At 38.8% G+C, this 19,402-nt stretch overlaps 1 protein-coding gene across 1 annotated transcript in view; it reads right to left on the reverse strand.

The window, feature by feature from the left end:
• The window catches only part of LOC136864261 (potential E3 ubiquitin-protein ligase ariadne-2), a 238,468-nt gene that overhangs the window by 103,238 nt on the left and 115,828 nt on the right, over nt 1-19,402 (reverse strand). The gene's annotated exons all lie outside the window — the stretch shown is intronic.

Genomic DNA, 19,402 nt, shown 5'->3' on the forward strand with positions numbered 1-19,402 from the left:
AAATGCCTGCACTTGAAAGCGTGAGCAGATAATGCAGGACGTGTGCAGTACACTACTGGAGTGGGTACAGAAGAATATTTCAAGAATAATCATATTAACTTTGAAGTTCTGGTTTTATTTCAACAGTTTAATTCTTAACACCTTTATAATAAGCAGCAGCTTCCTGGAATGATGTACAGTCCAAGACCCGTTAGTGATGTCCTCACCATGGAGTCACGAATCCTGTTGAGGCTCCCTTGACGGACATTCTCGATAATGGATCACACTAGCTTGTAGTTTGAAATGTGAAGTTTAAAGTACAAGTTCCAAAATAAAAACCAGAACCGACGAGTCAATTGTTTCACTAGGTGAATTCCAAAGTCAATTCATACATAAATAAAAGTCTGTAGACATTGACAACTAAAATGAGTCTTTGTGAAAAATAAATTAAGTTCCAACATCAACTTACAAACAAATTGGAGATCACTTGCTGTGAAAAAAAAAAAAAACACCTCTTGAGAATTTATACGTAGAATGAGCATTGTGCCTCTAAAGGTACAAGTTCTCTAACGATGAATGAAGATTAATATTTATTTTATAACTATTAGTCTCTTCAGTCTGCCGAAACTAACAGACTGGAGAGCCTAACAGTTATAAGTTAAGTGAGGTGAAACTGAAAAGAGATAGATTGAAATAATACAAAAAAGAAAAATATTTAGTGTGAATTTAAGACACATGAAGGAAACTGTCAAACACTATTAAGGAATTATTTACATAGCACAAGAAACAACTATATCCTAAAAATAAAATGCAGGGTGTTTCAGAACCTATACCGATAAAAAAAAATCAAGGATGCTCTTCATGTTATGGCAAGAACGATGGTGCAACACGATTGGTGGAGAAAACTTTTCTTTACGAGAAAATGAGGTTAATTTGTTACTTCCGGGCACATGATTCAGCAAACTCGCTGTATTTGCTATGCCAGAGCACACGCCGCTTTTGTGCTTCAGGGAAAAAAAGGAGGGGAGGTAGGGGAAGTGGGGGTGTATGATGGAGACAGAGATAATTTTCCGCACATATGTACAAGTTTCCTCTTTTGACTCGCACAGGATTGTCCTTGTCTTTTGCAGGCAATACCCACAGTTCCTTTATTAAACAGCCGTTGCAAACACAGTACACAAACACACAGTATTTAAGACACATCTCTCAGTTAAGGAATGCACCAGATCGTTTCTCCTCTGGTCTGTTGGTCGCAGAAACATTCTTTATTATTTAACATGCTCGAAGATGTAATGCTGCCACCACACTATTGTGTATCCACTCGCAACATTGTAAATGGAATGAAATACTGAATGAAGGAAACAATACACCCAATGGTTTGATTACAGCAGATATTCAATATACCCCTCCTACATCGATGCATAGTGTAGTAGTGACCTTTGGACTCTGTTCAGGATGAGTGGTGTGTCATGAATGACCATGAAAATTGCCTGTATTCTTAGTGCAAATTCATCTTCTCTTTCTAAGTGGTTTGCATAGTAGTCAATTTATGCAGAATAAACTGTACACTGCCTACCAGGGCTGGGAAGCAACTATGCAAAACGAACGAGGACCTTGTGCATTCGAAGGAGTATTACCTCTGCCTCCCCCCTCCCTTCCTTTCCTTTCCCTCCTCTAACACACAGCAACAGCAGTGGCTGGCTCTTTGGCATAGCAAATATGGCAAGTTCGTAAATTTGAACTGCCCGCCCAGAGCAACAAAGTAACCTCGTTTACTCGAAGAAAAAAACGTTCTCCACCAATTTGATTGCACCATCATTTTTAACATAACATGAAGAACAGCCCTGACATTTTTGTTGGTATAGTTCTGATACATCCTGTATTTACACTAATGTCAACGTTGGGATTGTGGGAAATAAACTTGCGGATGAAGCTGCAAAGGAAGCCGTACTTTTACCTCCAAGACCTATGAATGTACCTGCTAAAATATTTCTTCTCAGCTACGTCGAACCATCTTGGTGTCCTGGGAATCGGAATGGCTGGCTATCTGAACTCCCAACAAGCTGAGAGCAATTAAGAAGACAACCACCGTGTGGTGGTCCTCTTTTGGGCCTTCATGGAGAGAAGCCATAGTATTCTGTAGGATGAGGATAGATCATGGACGATCTACGCATTCTCATCTCCTAAACAGGGAAAAAAACCCAGTGTGTTCTTGTGGTGCCAACTTTACCGTGGCCCACATCCTCATAGAGTGCACCGATCTCTCTGGCCTAAGACAGAGCTTGGGCCCGCAGGAAACACTCGAACACATATTAGCCAATAACGTGACTACTGCTGAACTCCTCATCCACTTTATGTGCGACAATGGATTAATCAAGGGTATGTAAATTACAAGTGTACTGTTACTCAGGGAGCGCACGTTCCCTTTTGATTCGTTAGTAATTTTTTGGCTTAATTCAATATTTTTTGGTTTTATTTTGTACTTCGTTTCAAAATTCTTTCTTCTGGCTCGGGGACTGGGTGTTTGTGACCATTCCAACAATCTCCCCTTCATATTCACACAACACACTACACTACCAACTGCCACAGAAACACACAATACAGTTGTGATTACATCCCTCCATATAGGGTTGGCGTCAGGAACGGCATCCGGCCGTAATACAGGGCCAAATCCACATGTGCGACGCTGTTTGCACCTGCGACCTCACAGGTGTGGGAAAAGCGGTAGGGAAAGAAGAAGAAAACATTATAAATGCCTTCAATTCTTCCATACATCCAAGTGACTTGTCGAGCTCCATTTGTTAATACCTTGCTATGTGGTAGGGTCCTGAAAACACTGTGCAGAATTGAGTGTATATTCGTAACTTGTAAAAAATTTCTTGCTGTGAAATTGCCTAACAATGTCTCAAAGTAGAGGAGGATGATCATACTCTAGAACTAGATTCTCAATGAACGCAAGAGCATCCAGACAAAGACATAAATTACCATTAGGCTTACGTACAATAACCTTAGCTGCTATTTGCTTTACATCGCACCGACACAGATAGGTCTTATGGCGACGATGGGACAGGAACGGCCTAGGAATGGGAAGGAAGTGGCCGTGGCCTTAATTAAGGTACAGCCCCAGCATTTGCCTGGTGTGAAAATGGGAAACCACGAAAAACCATCTTCAGGGCTGCCAACAGTGGGATTCGAACCCACTATCTTCCGGATGAGAGTTCACAGCTGCGCGCCCCTAACCGCACGGCCAACTCGCCCGGTCATACAATAACCAAAGGGTTAATGTAGGGAGTTCATACATTTAGAAATAATGCCATCTTCTTCATTTGCCTGATAAGTGTTCTGGCTTCTTCTCGATATTTTTCTGGTATTGGATATGGCTTCCTTTTGTAAAGTCTTGGATCTCTCTGGGTTTATCAGGAAACACATCAGGGTAAATCTCAAATATTTCTGCTGCAGACTCTACCAATTCCAGGTTAAACTCTGGATTTGCAATTGCACAGGTTATCAGTGTGTAAAACTCCTGACCTCATCACAAATCTCCTCCATAATGGACATCCTATCGTCCTCAATGGGTCCCACTTCATCAGAATCACCTTCTTCGGTATTATCTCCCTCGACTGGTGCAGCATCGATTTCCTCATGTGCCTCTACTGCACCATTGGAATCTTTACATGGGGCTTCAAACCGTGAGTTAAAATTATATAATCGAATGACACTGGCAGAGTAGTTAATGATCCCTCGATATTTAATCCTGAAGTCAGTTCCTAGAATTAAAATGAATTTCATCTAAGGCAACACCAGAAAAATGTGTTCGAATTGAACACACTCAATTCAAAACTCTGTCAAAGCCTGTTGATTGCATTTAACACTCTTATCAAGTATGGTTTCCCTTATTTTCAAATGTGCTACTGGCATTACGGATTATGTGTTATGTTTACCCTTCAAAATTTCTAATAGTTTATATGAAATGAGCAAAGCTTGAGCTCCCAAGTCTATCAGTGACATAACTTTCATGTTTCCTATCTCAATATTTATGACCGATAAGCGCCGTTGAATTCTAGGTCTGGACTCGGTTGTATCTTCATAACGAAGTTCTGAGTCACCTATGTACCAATTGTGGTCACACAGAATGGTTTGTCACATCATTCCTCTCATTTTTAGGCAATATCCCTGGGTCTAAGTTGGAGGGTTTTTCCATACCTGTCACATTTTCATTCCATTCAGGAATTTATAAGTTAAAAACTTCATTTTTCTGTACTGAACTGAGATTCACAATTGGAATTGAGGAAAAGTTAAACCTATTCAATACAATACAAACAAGACCTAGAAATTCTTAAGGCCAACACATCCATGATTCAAAACACAATTTTAGTACTTATTCGTCTACTGATGTCCTCCCACGCCATCTCTCCACCGACAGCTCGGAACATACCACAAACCTTTTAGCATCGTACATACCACTTAGTCAAGCAGCTTGTCTCCTTTCTCCCAAGTCTTCCCAGCCCAAACCTTGCAACATTCTTGTAATGCTACTCCTTTGTCGGAAATCGCCCAAAACAAATTGAGCTGCTTTTCTTTTGATTTTTTCCAGTTCTTGAATCAAGTAATCCTGGTGAGAGTCCCATACACTGGAACCATACTCTAGTTGGGGTCTTACCAGAGATTTATATGTCCTCTCCTTTACATCCTTACTACAACCCCTAAACACCCTCATAACCATGTGCGGAGATCTGTACCCTTTATTAACAACCATATTTATGTGATTACCCCAAAGAAGATCTTTCCTTATATTAATACCTAGGTATTTACAAAGATCCCCAAAGGGAACTTTCACCCCATCAACACAGTAATTAAAACTGAGACAACTTCTTCTATTTGTGAAACTCACTACCTGACTTTTAACCCCGTTTATCATCATGCCATTACCTACTGTCCATCTCACAACATTATCGAGGTCATTTTGCAGTTGCTCACAATCTTGTAACTTATTTATTACCACAGAACAAGACCCAGAAATTCTTAAGAACATAAAGGCCCTTTGCTCAATGTTACAGAAAACTGTTTTATTCATTTAGACCAATTTTTCAATCCCAATCTAAACTTCATCGAAATATCAGAAAAACTTAACCTTCTTTTCGACTTCTTTAGAGGCATTAAATCCACGAATAAGAAATCGATCTTTTACGCTCTGCACAACTCTCTCCTACGGTGCACACCACCACTCCATCCCCCTGACCCGCCTACCCACCCCTTCGACCTCCCCTCTACCACCCCCCAACTCACTCACGTCCATCGACGCTCAGTTTGCTTTATCCCAATTTCAAGCAATCCGCTTCACTAACTTAGCTTTTTTTTTTTTTTTTTTTTTTTTTTTTTTTTTTTTTTTTTTTTTTTTTTTTTTTTAAGGCTTCACTATCTATAATGAGCTGAGACAACTTTAATTTAAATTCAACCTCATTCAACCACCCAACTCAAGGTGTACCGGCTAAAAACAAATATCAGATGGCCTTATCAACCATACATTATACTAGACCTTGACTTATCTCCACTGATATTAACAGAAGTGTGAACATTGATTTTATTTCATTATCATATACACCAAGATTTTTACTCTCATTCACCAACTTTTATTATACAACACCATGTACCATACTAGACTATAATGCCCATAATGTGTTACATCACTCCATCATATTTTATCTATTATTTAGTCCTAAATGTAAAATTGTAACCATTTGTACTTTGCATTGCATGTATATTGTACACAGTAATATGGTATGTATCCTGCCCATCTTGTAACTTCAAGCTGAAGATGACGCTATTATGCGTCGAAACCGGTACTTTAAACATACTTCGTATTGAATAGGTTGAACTTTTCCTGAATTCCAATTGTGAATTCAGGTGTTTAATTTTTCAGCCTTGAGTGCTCCTAATATCCTTGCTACTTTCATGTCTGTTACTTTTAACTTATGAATAAGATATCTTGAGTACACCCAGCTTTCACTTCCTTTAAGCAAAGTTGTTCTGAAAACATACCAGTGTAAAGATAGTTTCTTCTGGGAACAGACTTCTTCCTTGCAAAATAGTAGATTGGAACTGCGAGCTCAATGCATTAGCTTTGCTTCACTTTGACTCATTCCCACTTACTATACTAATATCCTGGGAGAATACACATCCTAAATACTTGAAATAGTCTACATAATCCAGGTTTGTATTCCCAACCAGACCTTCAATTCCCTTAAGTTACTTACCTACTGACATCACTTCAACCTTGGAAAGGCTAATTTTCACATCATACTTATTCCACTTATTTTCAAGTTTGAAGATATTAGACCATAGGCTTTCGGCACAACCTGCCATTAAGACCAAGTCGTCAGCATAGGCCAAACTGGAAACTACATTTCCACCAAACTGAATCCCTCCCTGGGCACTTTATGCCTTTCATTAGATGATCCATATAAACTATGAACAACAAAGATGAAAGATTACAGCCACGTCTAACCCCTGAAGGTACCTTGAACCTAGAACTTGTTCTATCATCAATTCTCACCGCAGCCCAATTGTCAACATAAATGCCTTTGACTGCTTTTAATAATCTACCCGTAATTCCCCAGTGCGGCTAACACCTTTTCCCTCGGTACTCTGACATATGACTTCTCTAAATCTAAAAAAGCAAAAGCAAAGAAAAATCATCTCCGTACAGGCCATGAACACCCTTGGAGGAGTGGAAGGTAAAGGCTTCCGCCATTGTTAACCTCGGCACTTGATGGGGTAGAGTGGTTAGCTCTACTCCCGGCCGCCTTTGCCCACAGGAATTAACCTGGAACTCATTTTCAGTATAGGCTGAGTGAACCGCAGGGCCATATGCACCTCCGGAAGTGGAAATCTTGTTTCTTAAATTTTACGACTTCCTGACGGGGATTCAAACCCACGTCCTTCTAGGCGAACCGAAGATGCCTTTACCGTCTCGGCCAGGCAGCCCCTCTTCTCTAAATCTATGAAACATAAATATGACTCTATTCCTCTCAAAGCATTTATCTATTACCTGGCGCATACTGAAAATCTGATCCTGACACCCCCTCTGTGTTCCAAAGCCCCACTGGTTATCATCTGTTTACTCTCGACCACTGAAGGCACCGTGCCTTCTAAAATGCCTGTGAACACCTTGCATGGTATAATGATCAAAGAAATACCTTGACAGTTGTTGCAATCCTTCCTGTTTCCTTGTTTAGAGATAAGAGCAACTACTGCTTTCCTCCAATCATAAGGTACCTAACATTGCATGCTAATCTTATTGCTGTATGAGGCCATTTCATCCCTGCCTTCCCACTATATTTCACCATTTCAGGTTGAATCTCATCTATTCTTGCTGCTTTGTGACAACGGAGTTTATTTATCATCTTTTCCACTTTCTCAAGCAATTTCAGCAACAACATTGTCCTTCTCCACACGAGCTTTGTTGTTTGCGATATCGGGAGAAATATTTCCTTTATATTTAGAAGATTTTCAAAATATTCCTTTCACCTGATTTACCGGTCCGACTCGTTGGCTGAATGGTCAGAGTACTGGCCTTCGGTTCAGAGGGTCCCGGGTTCGATTCCAAGCTGGGTCGGGGATTTTAACCTTCATTGGTTAATTCCAATGGCCTGGGGGCTGGTGTTTGTGCTATCCCCAACATCCCTGCAACTCACACACCACACATAACACTATCCTCCACCACAATAACACGCACTTACCTACGCATGGCAGATGCTGCCCACCCTCATCGGAGGGTCTGCCTTACAAGGGCTGCACCTGGCTAGAAATAGCCACACGAAATAAAATAAAAAATAAGCTGATTTACCCAGAGCATTATTAATTTCCTTTCTTTCCAAGATTCTTCACTGCTGTCGAGAAAGGCTTCGCTGCTGCTTGAGCTAGCCTTTCCAGGTTATTACCAAAATCTTGCCACATCCTTCTTGGATTGTACAATTATTTGTTCTGCTCTGCTTTTTTCATCTATGTACAATTCCCTGTCTGCATCAGTCCTTGTTTGGAGCCATTTCTGACATGCCTTCCTTTTACGTTTACAAGCTGCTCTCACGTAATCATTCCACCAAGATGTTTGATTTTTCCCATCTTTACGCACAGTTGTTCCTGAGCATTCCCTCTGTTTCTACCACAGCATTACCTTTCTATATCCTGAACCTGCATATTGTCCACTGTTTGGAACTTTCCACTAAGCAAGTCCATGTACTTCTAATTTCCTCCTCCTGGAGATTTTCTATCCTTGTTTGTGTGCAGACATATTTCACTCTCTCTATCCTAGGCCTAGAGATACTTAGTTCACTACATATCAGACAGTGGTGTGTATCATCAAATTATCTCCAGAATAGATTTACATTCCTAAAAAATCGATTAGGATATAGTCTATTATGGATCTGGTGCCCCTACCCTCTCATGTGTAACAGTGAATAGCCTTATGGTTGAAGAATGTATTCATAACTGTTAATCCAATACCAGCACAGAAGTCCCCGTTTCCTCCCCTTACCCGAATATCAGTAGCTCCTAACACATACAAACGTGTCCTCTTTGCTGACTCAGCCAGTTATAATTTCTTTCTTTCTTCCTTCCATAAGCTCCACTAATACTGATAGTTTATAATCCAATTCCATTTTGTTCACGAAACTGTTTCTGAGGAAGCCCTCGCTTGTCAAATGGAAATGAGACTCCCTTACGCCCATAGGTCCACGGCTTGCTTAAAATGCTGAGCACACTCGGTGAAAATACTGTGAACCAGGATGCTATCCTACTAACTCATAGTCCCAGTGAGAATCTCTCCTCTAACATGTTAGACAGAGATGCCAACCTTCAAAGGTGGTCATCAATAGTGTAAATCTCAGAAGAGATTGTGGGGAATGCAACATCTTGGGTAAATTATAATGTGCAATTTCAAACAATAATGAGATATTTTTCTATTCCTACAAGTTAAGAAACAAAATAATTACACACACAGATATAACTAAGTTATATTTCTTGCATCATATTCACAGTTGCTTCTTTTACCCCACAGAGACCCTTATCAGAAATCTGCTTCTGATAGTAGATATCAGGGCATAACAACATTTTTGTTTTTTCCACCAGGAGAGCACTAAGAATCCTTCTATTCATATTTGGTTAAAAGGCATTGTGATTCTTGCAAACAAAACTGAATATTTGCTCAGTTGAAGCATCTATCAGCTTTGAAATTTTATGCCATGCTACCTACATCCATTGTTTCACAGTTTGAAATGTCTTCATTTAATGGGTGTGCTTGGTAGGAAGCAAATTCCACTTCCAGTTTGTCTTTGTCCTTATTTTCAAATATGTTTTGAAACAGAAAAGAAAGCAAAAAAAATGAAAATTAAGTAGTTGCTCTCAATTAAACATCCACTATTTCTGCATGCTTCACACCAGTTATGAATAGGGAATTAGTCCAAGATGTAGTTACATGCTGTAGTGAAGAAATTTCTTAGCAATCTGAAGAACGCTTAATTCCAAGATTGTCATCATCTTTCTGACAACCCCTGCTACTGAACTTTATATCGGTAATGCATTTCAAACTTACTTCTAATTGCTTTCCAATATTTTCCACTTTTGCAAACCTCACCATTAAATCCATCAACAATTCCTTCATGTATCTAGCAAATTTATGTATGGAGGGAGGTTCTATTTTCAACATACTGCATTTTGTCAAAACGGGGTGTGTGTGTGTGTGTGTGTGTTCTTCACAAATAACAAGTAATGTTTAATGGCATTATTTTCCATCGGTGCTTTCACTGCAAGAAATTTGCCATTGCAGGTTTCTTTTAGAGCTGTTTATTTAATAAATTAATCAAATCAATTAACCAATTAATCTAAAAATCCAATTAACCAATCAATGTACTTTAGCTGATTAATCAAACCGATTAAAATTATAATGTGGTGAAGGAAAAATTACTTTTTTGCATGGAACAAAATCTTTGTATTGTATTATTATTTGCCATTTGATGTGCTAGGCCTAGCTACTGTATGATTGACAAACCATTAAAGTAACCTGATGTTCGTATCTTTCTTTCAGAAAGGTAAAAGCAATGATACCTTCTTAATTGCTTTCTTCTGAAATGAAGGTTAACCCATTGCCATGCAAATATTTTCCTTGAGAAACGTACCTTGGAATGCGATTATTTTTTCTACATTTTATGTTATGGATGCTAAAATGGTTACAAAAGCACACTGCATCAAACTAACAACATTTTGGGTTAGAGTTTAACTTACAACAATTAACTGAAGTCTTTTAAGGTATGGTACACCTTGAAACATCCATCCACGTGGAGGGCAACTTTGCATTTGTTGCAATCGAAGCAAAATTCCTTGCAGATTCCACGCTCCAAACAGACTTTACATATCCTTGCTGTGGCTGATTTACTTGCTGTAGGAGCAATGTTTCAGGAAAATGACCCCAGTGCCTTTCCTGTAGTCTCATTGGTGTGCTATCTTGAGATGGACCTCCTTTAGTGGTGTAATCAGGAAGGGTGACATTTTCCAGAATTTTATTTGCATACGCATTGGTTTTCTTGCAAATTTCCTCCCAAAAAGTGTCAGTAATGAACTGACTCACAACGCCATATTCTGTAGCATTATCACCCAGACGCCTCCCGACTACAGTATTTAGCTACCGAACAACTACACACACATTGCCTTTCGGAAAATTACTGCTCAAATTCCATTTTCAATTGTTTGATGCGGTGAGGTTATGTACGGTTATATTCATCCTCCCTATCACTTTCACGAGCGGATTCACAGTTCTCAGACGCACTATCACTGCTAAAACTACTATCCAACAATTCTGAGATATCTTCATCACCACTATAAAACAGAAATTGCAGAATTCTTTCCTCTTCCTCCTTGCAATGTTTACATGACATCTTGCTCCATGGTAGCATTCATTTCATGAACAAGATGACCAAATTTAGAAGCAAAATAAACATTGACAAAATAGCCTTCAGACATTAACAATGGCATGTAAACCCGCTAGAACTATCTAGGAGTGTAATTCTTAAGTACAACATCACAATCGAAAGAAATCGGTAGTCAGACAGACGTATTTCCGACTTGAGTACACAGGGACTGTTGTACCCGTCATTGCATGTTAATGAATGTGGAACTCTTGACGGCTGTACCCGTCATTGTAGCAGAATGGGTTAAGACTATAGTATTGGAAAGGAAATACCAGACAGGGTATTTTAGTATATTTGTGAACCTTTACAAAACACAGTCAGGCAGCATAACGGGTAGGGGTGGGGAAGGTACTTGAAGGGACTGTCATAATTGATTTCCAGGAATTTCTAGGTAATGTGCAGATACCAGTTGCTAGAAGGACACGGTGGAAAAAGTGATAACCTAAATATCTTTTTATTACAATTGGCTTTACATTGCAAGGACATAGATAGGAGACATGACGACAATGGGACAGGAAAGGGCTAGGAGTGGAAAGGAAGTGACTGTGGCCTTAATTAAGGTTTAGGCCCAGCATCTGCCTGGTGTGAAAATGGGAAACCGCAGAATACCACATTTAGGGCTGCCAACAGTGTGGTTTGAACCCACTATCTCCCAAACGAAAGGTCACAGGTGCATGCCCCTAACCACACAACCAACTCGCTCGGTAACTTAAATCTCAGTTCGTGTGTGGTTGTTATTCAGAAGACAGTATATATTCACATTCAGTGTGAACTTCATTTACAAATATGCCTTATGAACTAATGTGAGGAAAACTTGGAGAAAGTTTTGGATTTAAACTAAATGACTGTGATAAGGTGAGAGACAGAAAATCAGTGTTTTGTAAGAAAACCAGAAAATTGTTCTGTTATACTGGAAGTACAAGGGGTTTTCAATAACATCTTAAACATATCCATCCTTTCCAAAGTGTATCGGCATCTATCAATGTTACTACTAGTTCATCTTCCCAGTCAACATCGGAGCACCTAATAGTGAAGCTTGCGTCTTCTAATAAGGGAAAATGAAATTACAAATAAACTAGTGAAGTGGATAGTGTAGGATAGTAGGTCAGTTAATGACCATGGTCATGTAGATGTTTCACATGAAGATCTCAATTCTCACACTTACCACCTTCTCTCTAGAGACACGGTAGGAAAAAATTTGACAAGCTGTATGATGGAGAAAGATCAAAATTATTAGATGAACTGAAACAAGCAGAATTTGTTAATCTCACGGGGGATGTTTGGTCTTCCATATATAATTGTAGCTAGCTGGGAGTTATAGCTCACCAGATTGTTTCAAATAAGAACATCGTAATTCAATGTCACAAGTTAAACATATTACAGAAAACAATGCCACTAACTGCACAGAAGAGTTTGAAGATGTAGTTCATGAATGGAGGTTGGAAGGTAAAGTTGTTGCTATCTGCACTAACAATACAAGAAATATTGTTGTAGGAGGTGAAAGCAAAGTACGACAATTTTTGGTGTGCAGCCCACATTCTGCAATTAAGTTTAAATAAAGCTATCAAACATGCTGCTATCGAAAAATTTCTTTCAAAGTGCAGGAAAACAGTGGGATAATTTGTACATAGCCCTTATCTAAAAAATCATCTTGATAAAAGCTTAAAGAATAAGTCCTTGACACATGCAAATTAAAACAGGACATAGTTTCTCAATGTAATAGCACATATTTCATGTTTGCGAACATTATGAGTGCTAAAAGGGATTATAGATGTCCTTTCGACCCACTCTGTTAATATCAGACCTCTAACAACAACTGAATGGAAGATGATAGAAAAAAAATGATTGTGTATCTTAAGCTGTTTAGAAATATCAGACCTCCTTGGTGGTAGCAAATATGTGACGGGTAGTGTTACGAGAGAAAAGAATTAAAGTATGGAAGTTGAAGGAGAAAAGCATACAAGAAGAATTTGAAATGGAAATAATACCCTTGGTACCCAGGACAGAGGTGGGGAGTGTTGAAGATGAATGGAAAAGATTTAAGGAAGCACTGGTTGGATGTGCAGAAAAGGTATGTGGTAGAACATCAGGAAATGTGAAGGACAAGGAGACACACTGGTGGAATGATAGGGTAAAGATTAAAGTGAAGGAAAAGAAAATGGCATGGAAAGCATGGAAAACATCTAAGACTGAAGAAAGTAGAAGAAAATATGTGGAGGCAAAGAATTTGACCAAGAAAGTAGTGGAGGAAGAAAAGAGGAAGAGCTGGGCCTTATTCACACAGAAATTGAGAGATGATATGCAGGGCAGCAAGAAATTACTGTATGGTATCTTAAGAAACAAAAAGAGAGATCAAGTAAACACCAGATTTGTGAAGGATGAAGATGGCAGTGAGCACTAACAGGAGAAATACGCCAAAAGACTTTGGTAAAGTTTGCTTAGAAGTAGGTGCAGCAGTGGCTAACTACACCAACAATACTACTGCAATCAGGTGGAAGGACAAGAAAGACATATGCTTACTAACAACAATGCATTCTCTTGTTTTTGCCAAATCTGGGAAGGTCAATCATACATCATGTTCAAAGAAAATGAAGCCTACTGCTGCTTTAGATTACACAAGGGAAATGGGGAGCGTGGACCTTGGAGATCAACTTCTGAGTAGGTTCCACATTATGCGCAGGTATAGTAAAGCGTACATGAATATATTCTTTTATTTGATTGACATGATGCTGCTCAATGCCTACGTGTTGCGCAGACTAGTGAACGGGAATACAGACAGAACGTTTCAAGTGTTCAAACAGAAACTTGCCGAGGAAAGGATTGCTAATCACTTCAAAGATGGTGTTGTCAAGCGACGGGCAGCTATACCTGGAGAATCACCGTCATGACCGACTGGCTGACATTTTCCCGTCAAGATCCCCCCAACAGAAGCCAAAGGAACTAAAAAGCTGTGTTACATGTTGGCAAAAGAAGACCAGAAGGGAAAGTACATGGCAATGTGACTCCTGCAACATTCCATTGTGTCTGGAGCAGTTTCAATCATACCACACAAAAAAGGCCTACTGACTTTCGAATCTCACACTCTAAGCAACAAGGAACCTATTCCGTGTAAGTGCAAAAATTGTATATATAACTGTTGCTTCACAATCCTTTTTCTGTTAAGAATCTTGAATTATGTCAATAAATACGGAATTTATGCTGATTTATTCAGAGGTCTACAAACTGAACAAACTGTGTGGAAATTCATGGTTTCCAAGCCATTTCTGCTATAGGAGGTGCTAGATGTGCATGGGTTAATAGTATAAATAATTATGTGAACTGTTAGATTTTCTCCTCAGCACTACTTTTCCCAAAAACATATGAATAAACAGTCAATACTTACAAAAGGAAAAACATGTCCACATTTGAGATCATGGAACGTTTTTATCTCTCCTGTAAAACTGTATAATTCTGACTCACGAGGTTTTCAAAAGAAAGGTGACAATGTGTAAGACGAGATGAGAATCTAATTGTGATGGGAAACTGAAAAGCAGTGGTAGGTCAAGGAAGAGAAAGTAATGCCGTATCGGTACTAATGTAAATCAATTTACAATAAATAAGTATTGATAGGTGGAACACATTTCTTGTCTGTACAGTGAAGAGTTCAGACTGTGGCGAAGGAATTAAAGAAGAAGTCGGCTAGTTGAATTCTGCACTGATCATAATTTAGTCGTTGCTGATACAAAGTTCAAACACCACAAACAATGGCTGTATAAATGGATGAGACCTAGAGATAGAGGAAGGTATCAAATAGTCTTCATTCTGATTAGGTAGAGATTCAGAAACCAGGTATAGAATTGCAAGTCCTTCCCATGAGCAGACATGGACTCTGACTGCAACTTGGTGGTCATGAAATGTCATCTGAAGTTGAAGAAATTGAAGAAAGAAGGAATGCAGGATCTAGATAAATTGAAAGAAAAGGAGTGTGAGGGAATGTTTCAATGAACGTGTTACACCAGGACTAAATGAAAAGCATGAAGGAAACACAACAGATGAAGAGTGGACAGCCGTGAAGAACGAGATCAATAAGGCTACTGGAGAAAGTTTAGAAAGAATGGTAGAGTGAAGTAAGAATCAGTGGATATCTCGCGAGATATTAAACCTGATTGATGAACAACGAAAATACAAGAATGCAAAAATTGAGGAGGGGAGAAAAAAAATACAGGCAATTAAAGAACAAAATTGATAGAAAGTGCAGGTCACCTAAAGCAGAATGGTTAAAAGAGAAGTGCAAGGGTGTTGAAGGTTATATGGCTGTAGGAATTTTCTTCTTTTTACAATTGGCTATACACCACACCGATGCAAATAAGTCTTTTGTTGACGATGGGAAAGGAAATGGCTAGGAGTGGGAAGGAAATGACAGTGGTCTTGATTAAGTTACAGCCCCAGTATCTGCCTGGTGTGCAAATGGGAAACCATGAAAACTACTGCACCATTAGTTTAGTATCCCATGCTACAAAAATTTTATGCAGTATTTACAAAAAAATGGTAAGACAAACTGAATCGGTGTTGGGAGAAGATCAGTTTGGCTTCAGAAGAAATGTAGGAACATGTGAAGCAATCCTGACTTTATGCCTAATCTTAGAGGATGGAATTAAGAAAGACAAACTCACGTACACGATATTTGTAAATCTAGAAAAGGCATTCAATAATGTTGATTGGATCAAGCTATTTGAGTTTCTCAAGGTGATCAGGATCAGATACCAAGAAAAAAGGATAAAAAAGGAAAAAAAATCAGTCTGCAGTGATAACTAGGGAGCGGATTTTTATGTAATTACATATTTTTTTGCGTAAGTTTTAACGCAAGTTACGAAGTTCATTATTCGTACTGTGCATCCCCAAGTGTAAAAACCGAATCTTATTTCACATAAAAACACATATTTTCACATTTTTAAAATGTAAATACATATTTTAAGAAAATCTATAATAAGCACATAAAATTGGCAATATTTGTTGATCAATAAAATTTAAAATGCATCTGTGTTGTAAAATAATGCTCATATTATCATTTTACGATTACGGTATTGTTTTTAACAGTGTATTTAACATAATGTATCTGAATGTTTCGGCTATTTATGGACTTCCCTCCATAAGTTCTAAAACTTGCTGGTCACTGGCTACATCGTTACATTTAGACAGCGATTTGATTTGCTGCACAAGATGTTTCCTTGCATGATGTCATTCCAACTCTTTATGAGTCAGCCCTCTCTGGTTTTGTTTATATAATATCAGCGAAAGGCAATCACGGAGAGATAAGGTGACGTAATTCCGTTACGACATGGGAGACTCGGAAGAATATTGCCCCACCATTAGGTAGTGGAATTTCATCACTCCTAAGAGCAAGGTTAGCTGTTCGGGTCCATATATCATTCCCGTGGTCGTGTGATTTTGTATGGATTTATAAGAAATATTTCCTTCAGTGTCCGCTGCTATTCTTTTTGTTGAAACAGTGATTCACCGTAAATGCATGTGTCGTAAACTGCAAAATAATGCCAAAAGAGAAGTCGAGTACAAGGTCGCGTCTTCAACAATATGTAGTGGAATTTAAAAGCATTTTCACTACCGACGGAAAAGTATTATTTTGCCAACCGTGTGGTAAAACAGTACGTGCAGATCAACGTTCTAAAGTAACCCAGCATTTGTCTGGAAATAAGCATACTGCGGCTGCTTCGCGTGTGCGTTCGCGACAATTACTAATAGCTGAACCAGCTACTTCAAATGCAGGCCCATCTAAATATTCCCAGTATTATTTAGATGTGTGCAGAGCATTTGTTTGCGCCGACATTCCTCTTGGTAAAATAAATAATCCGGGACTGAGAAATTTCCTAACAAAGTACATTAATTTTGAGCCTCCAGACGAAACCACATTAAGGAAAAACTATCTCCCAAAATGTTACGAAGAAACAAAAGAATTTGGGCAGTATGTGATAGCGAAAAACTGTGGGTGAGCATTGACGAAACCACTGATTTAAGTGGCAGAAAAGTAGGAAATGTAGTTGGTGTGTTGAAGAATGACAAAACTGCTTGCAAACATTCTTATTTGCTAGCGTGTAAAGAAATGCTTGCTGCAAACCATGTCACTGTAGCTAGGTTATTCAATGAAGCCATGCACTTACTTTGGCCAAAAGGTATAAAATACGACCATGTATTGCTTTTCCTTACTGACAGTGCAGCTTACATGAAAAAGGCAGCCAAAGGCCTTTCTGTGAACTTTCCGAAAATGATACACATAACTTGCGTTGTTCATGCTCTACACAGGTTATGTGAGACTGTGCGGGCTCAGTATCCTCAAGTGGATAAATTAGTGTCTAATGGCAAAAAAGTCTTCGTAAAAGCACCCTCAAGAATCGATCTCTTTAAAGAGAAAAACCCGGATCTTGCGCTTCCTCCTCTGCCTATTGTTACGCGGTGGGGTACCTGGCTTAGCGCTGTGGTATACTACGCAGACAATTTCGAATGTTTTGCATCCGTTGTGAACGTGCTAGATAAAAACGAACCGGGCAAGTTGGCCGTGCGTGTAGAGCCACGCGGCTGTGAGCTTGCATCCGGGAGATAGTAGGTTCGAATCCCACTATCGGCAGCCCTGAAAATGGTTTTCCGTGGTTTCCCATTTTCACACCAGGCAAATGCTGGGGCTGTACCTTAATTAAGGCCACGGCCGCTTTCTTCCAACTCCTAGGCCTTTCCTATCCCATCGTCGCCATAAGACCTATCTGTGTCGGTGCGACGTAAAGCCCCTAGCAAAAAAAAGATAAAAACGACACGTCGTCAATTGAGATTCTTCAAGATATACTAAAAGACAGCTCTTTGAAAAATGATTTGCATTTATATCTGCCACTCTAAGCATCTTGTGTAAAATTATAGACATACTTGAATAATCCACTAACCCGTTGTCCGAAACAGCGAAGGAAGTGCGCGCTGTTGAAAATAAATTAGATTCACTCCCGGCTTCACAGGTACAGGGACTGTTAAAGGTCAAATATCAAAATTTGTTCAGGAAAAACAGAGGATTTCAAACAATGTGCCAAATTTCTAATGTATTAGAGGATGCTCATGTTGGCGAAATTGATGGCGTTATTGTTGGTGACATTCCTCTCTTTAACTATGCTCGCCTGACTTACTGTGATGTGGAGCGATCGTTTTCGCAGTATAAGGCGTTCTTTAGAGATAATCGGCATGCATTTGTGATGACAATTTGGAGATGACCTTTGTTGTTCACTGCAATTCTGAGACTAATATTCCAGCGAGTGATGGGCGAGTACGAACTGGTACTATTTTTTCAAAGATGATAGGTTGCTTTAGCCATATTTAAACAAAACATTACCTTTAAAAAATAACCATTCATAATATCTACTCTGGCATATCAAAAATTAATATACCATACAGCACGTTTCCATACACAGACTCCATTTTTGCCTTAAGGAGCACGTTTGGTAGCACCATATTCTAATACAAAACATTATACTTATTTATTCCTTGAGCGCGAGTAGTTATGTGATATTTAAAGGAAAATAATTTCAATTTTTATCACATATTTTAGAGTTTTTCAGCACATAAAAAATAAATATTTTTCACATTTTTAGCACATAAAAATCCGCTCCCTAGTGATAACAATCAAAGACTATGAAAAAGAAGCAGCAATCCAGAAAGGAATGAGGCAAGGCTACAGTTTGTCCCCTCTCCTTTTCATTTTTTATACAGAACAGGCAGTAAAGGAAATTAAAGAGGAATTTGGTACAGGAATTACAATCCAAGCAGAGGAAATCAAAACTCTGAGATTTGAAGATGACATTGTTATTTTATCTGAGTCTACAGAAGATCAGGAGAAAATGCTGAATGGTATGGGCACAGTCTTTGAGAAAGGATGAAAAGTAAATACAAAACAAAAGGAATGGAGTGCAGTCGTTTGAAGTCATGTAATGCAGGAAATTTTAGATTAGGAAATTAAGTTTTAAAGGAAGTAGATGAATACTGTTACTGGGGTAGTAGAATAACTAATGATGGCAGAAGTAAGGACAAAAAATGGAGCCTAACACAAGCAAGGAAGGCCTTTCTTAAGAAAATAAATTTGCCCCCTTTGAACATTGATATGGGAATTCAAAAGACGTTTTTTTGAAGACTTTCATCTGGAGCGTGGTATTGTATGGGAGTGAAACATGGACAATAACTAGCTCAGAAAGAAAGAGAATAGAAGCTTTTGAAATGTGGTGTTACAGAAGAATGCTGAAGGTGAGATGGATAGATCGAATCACAAATGAAGAGATATTGAATCGAACTGGCGAGAGGAGATTGATTTGGCTAAATTTGATGAGAAGAAAAGAGAGAATGATAGGAAACATCTTAAGACACCCAAGACTTGTTCAGTTGGTTTTTGAAGGAAGTGTTTCTTTCCTTTTTTTTTTTTTTTTTTGCTAGTTGCTTTA

Source organism: Anabrus simplex, chromosome 2 (assembly GCF_040414725.1).
Source record: "Anabrus simplex isolate iqAnaSimp1 chromosome 2, ASM4041472v1, whole genome shotgun sequence".
Taxonomy (NCBI): domain Eukaryota; kingdom Metazoa; phylum Arthropoda; class Insecta; order Orthoptera; family Tettigoniidae; genus Anabrus; species Anabrus simplex.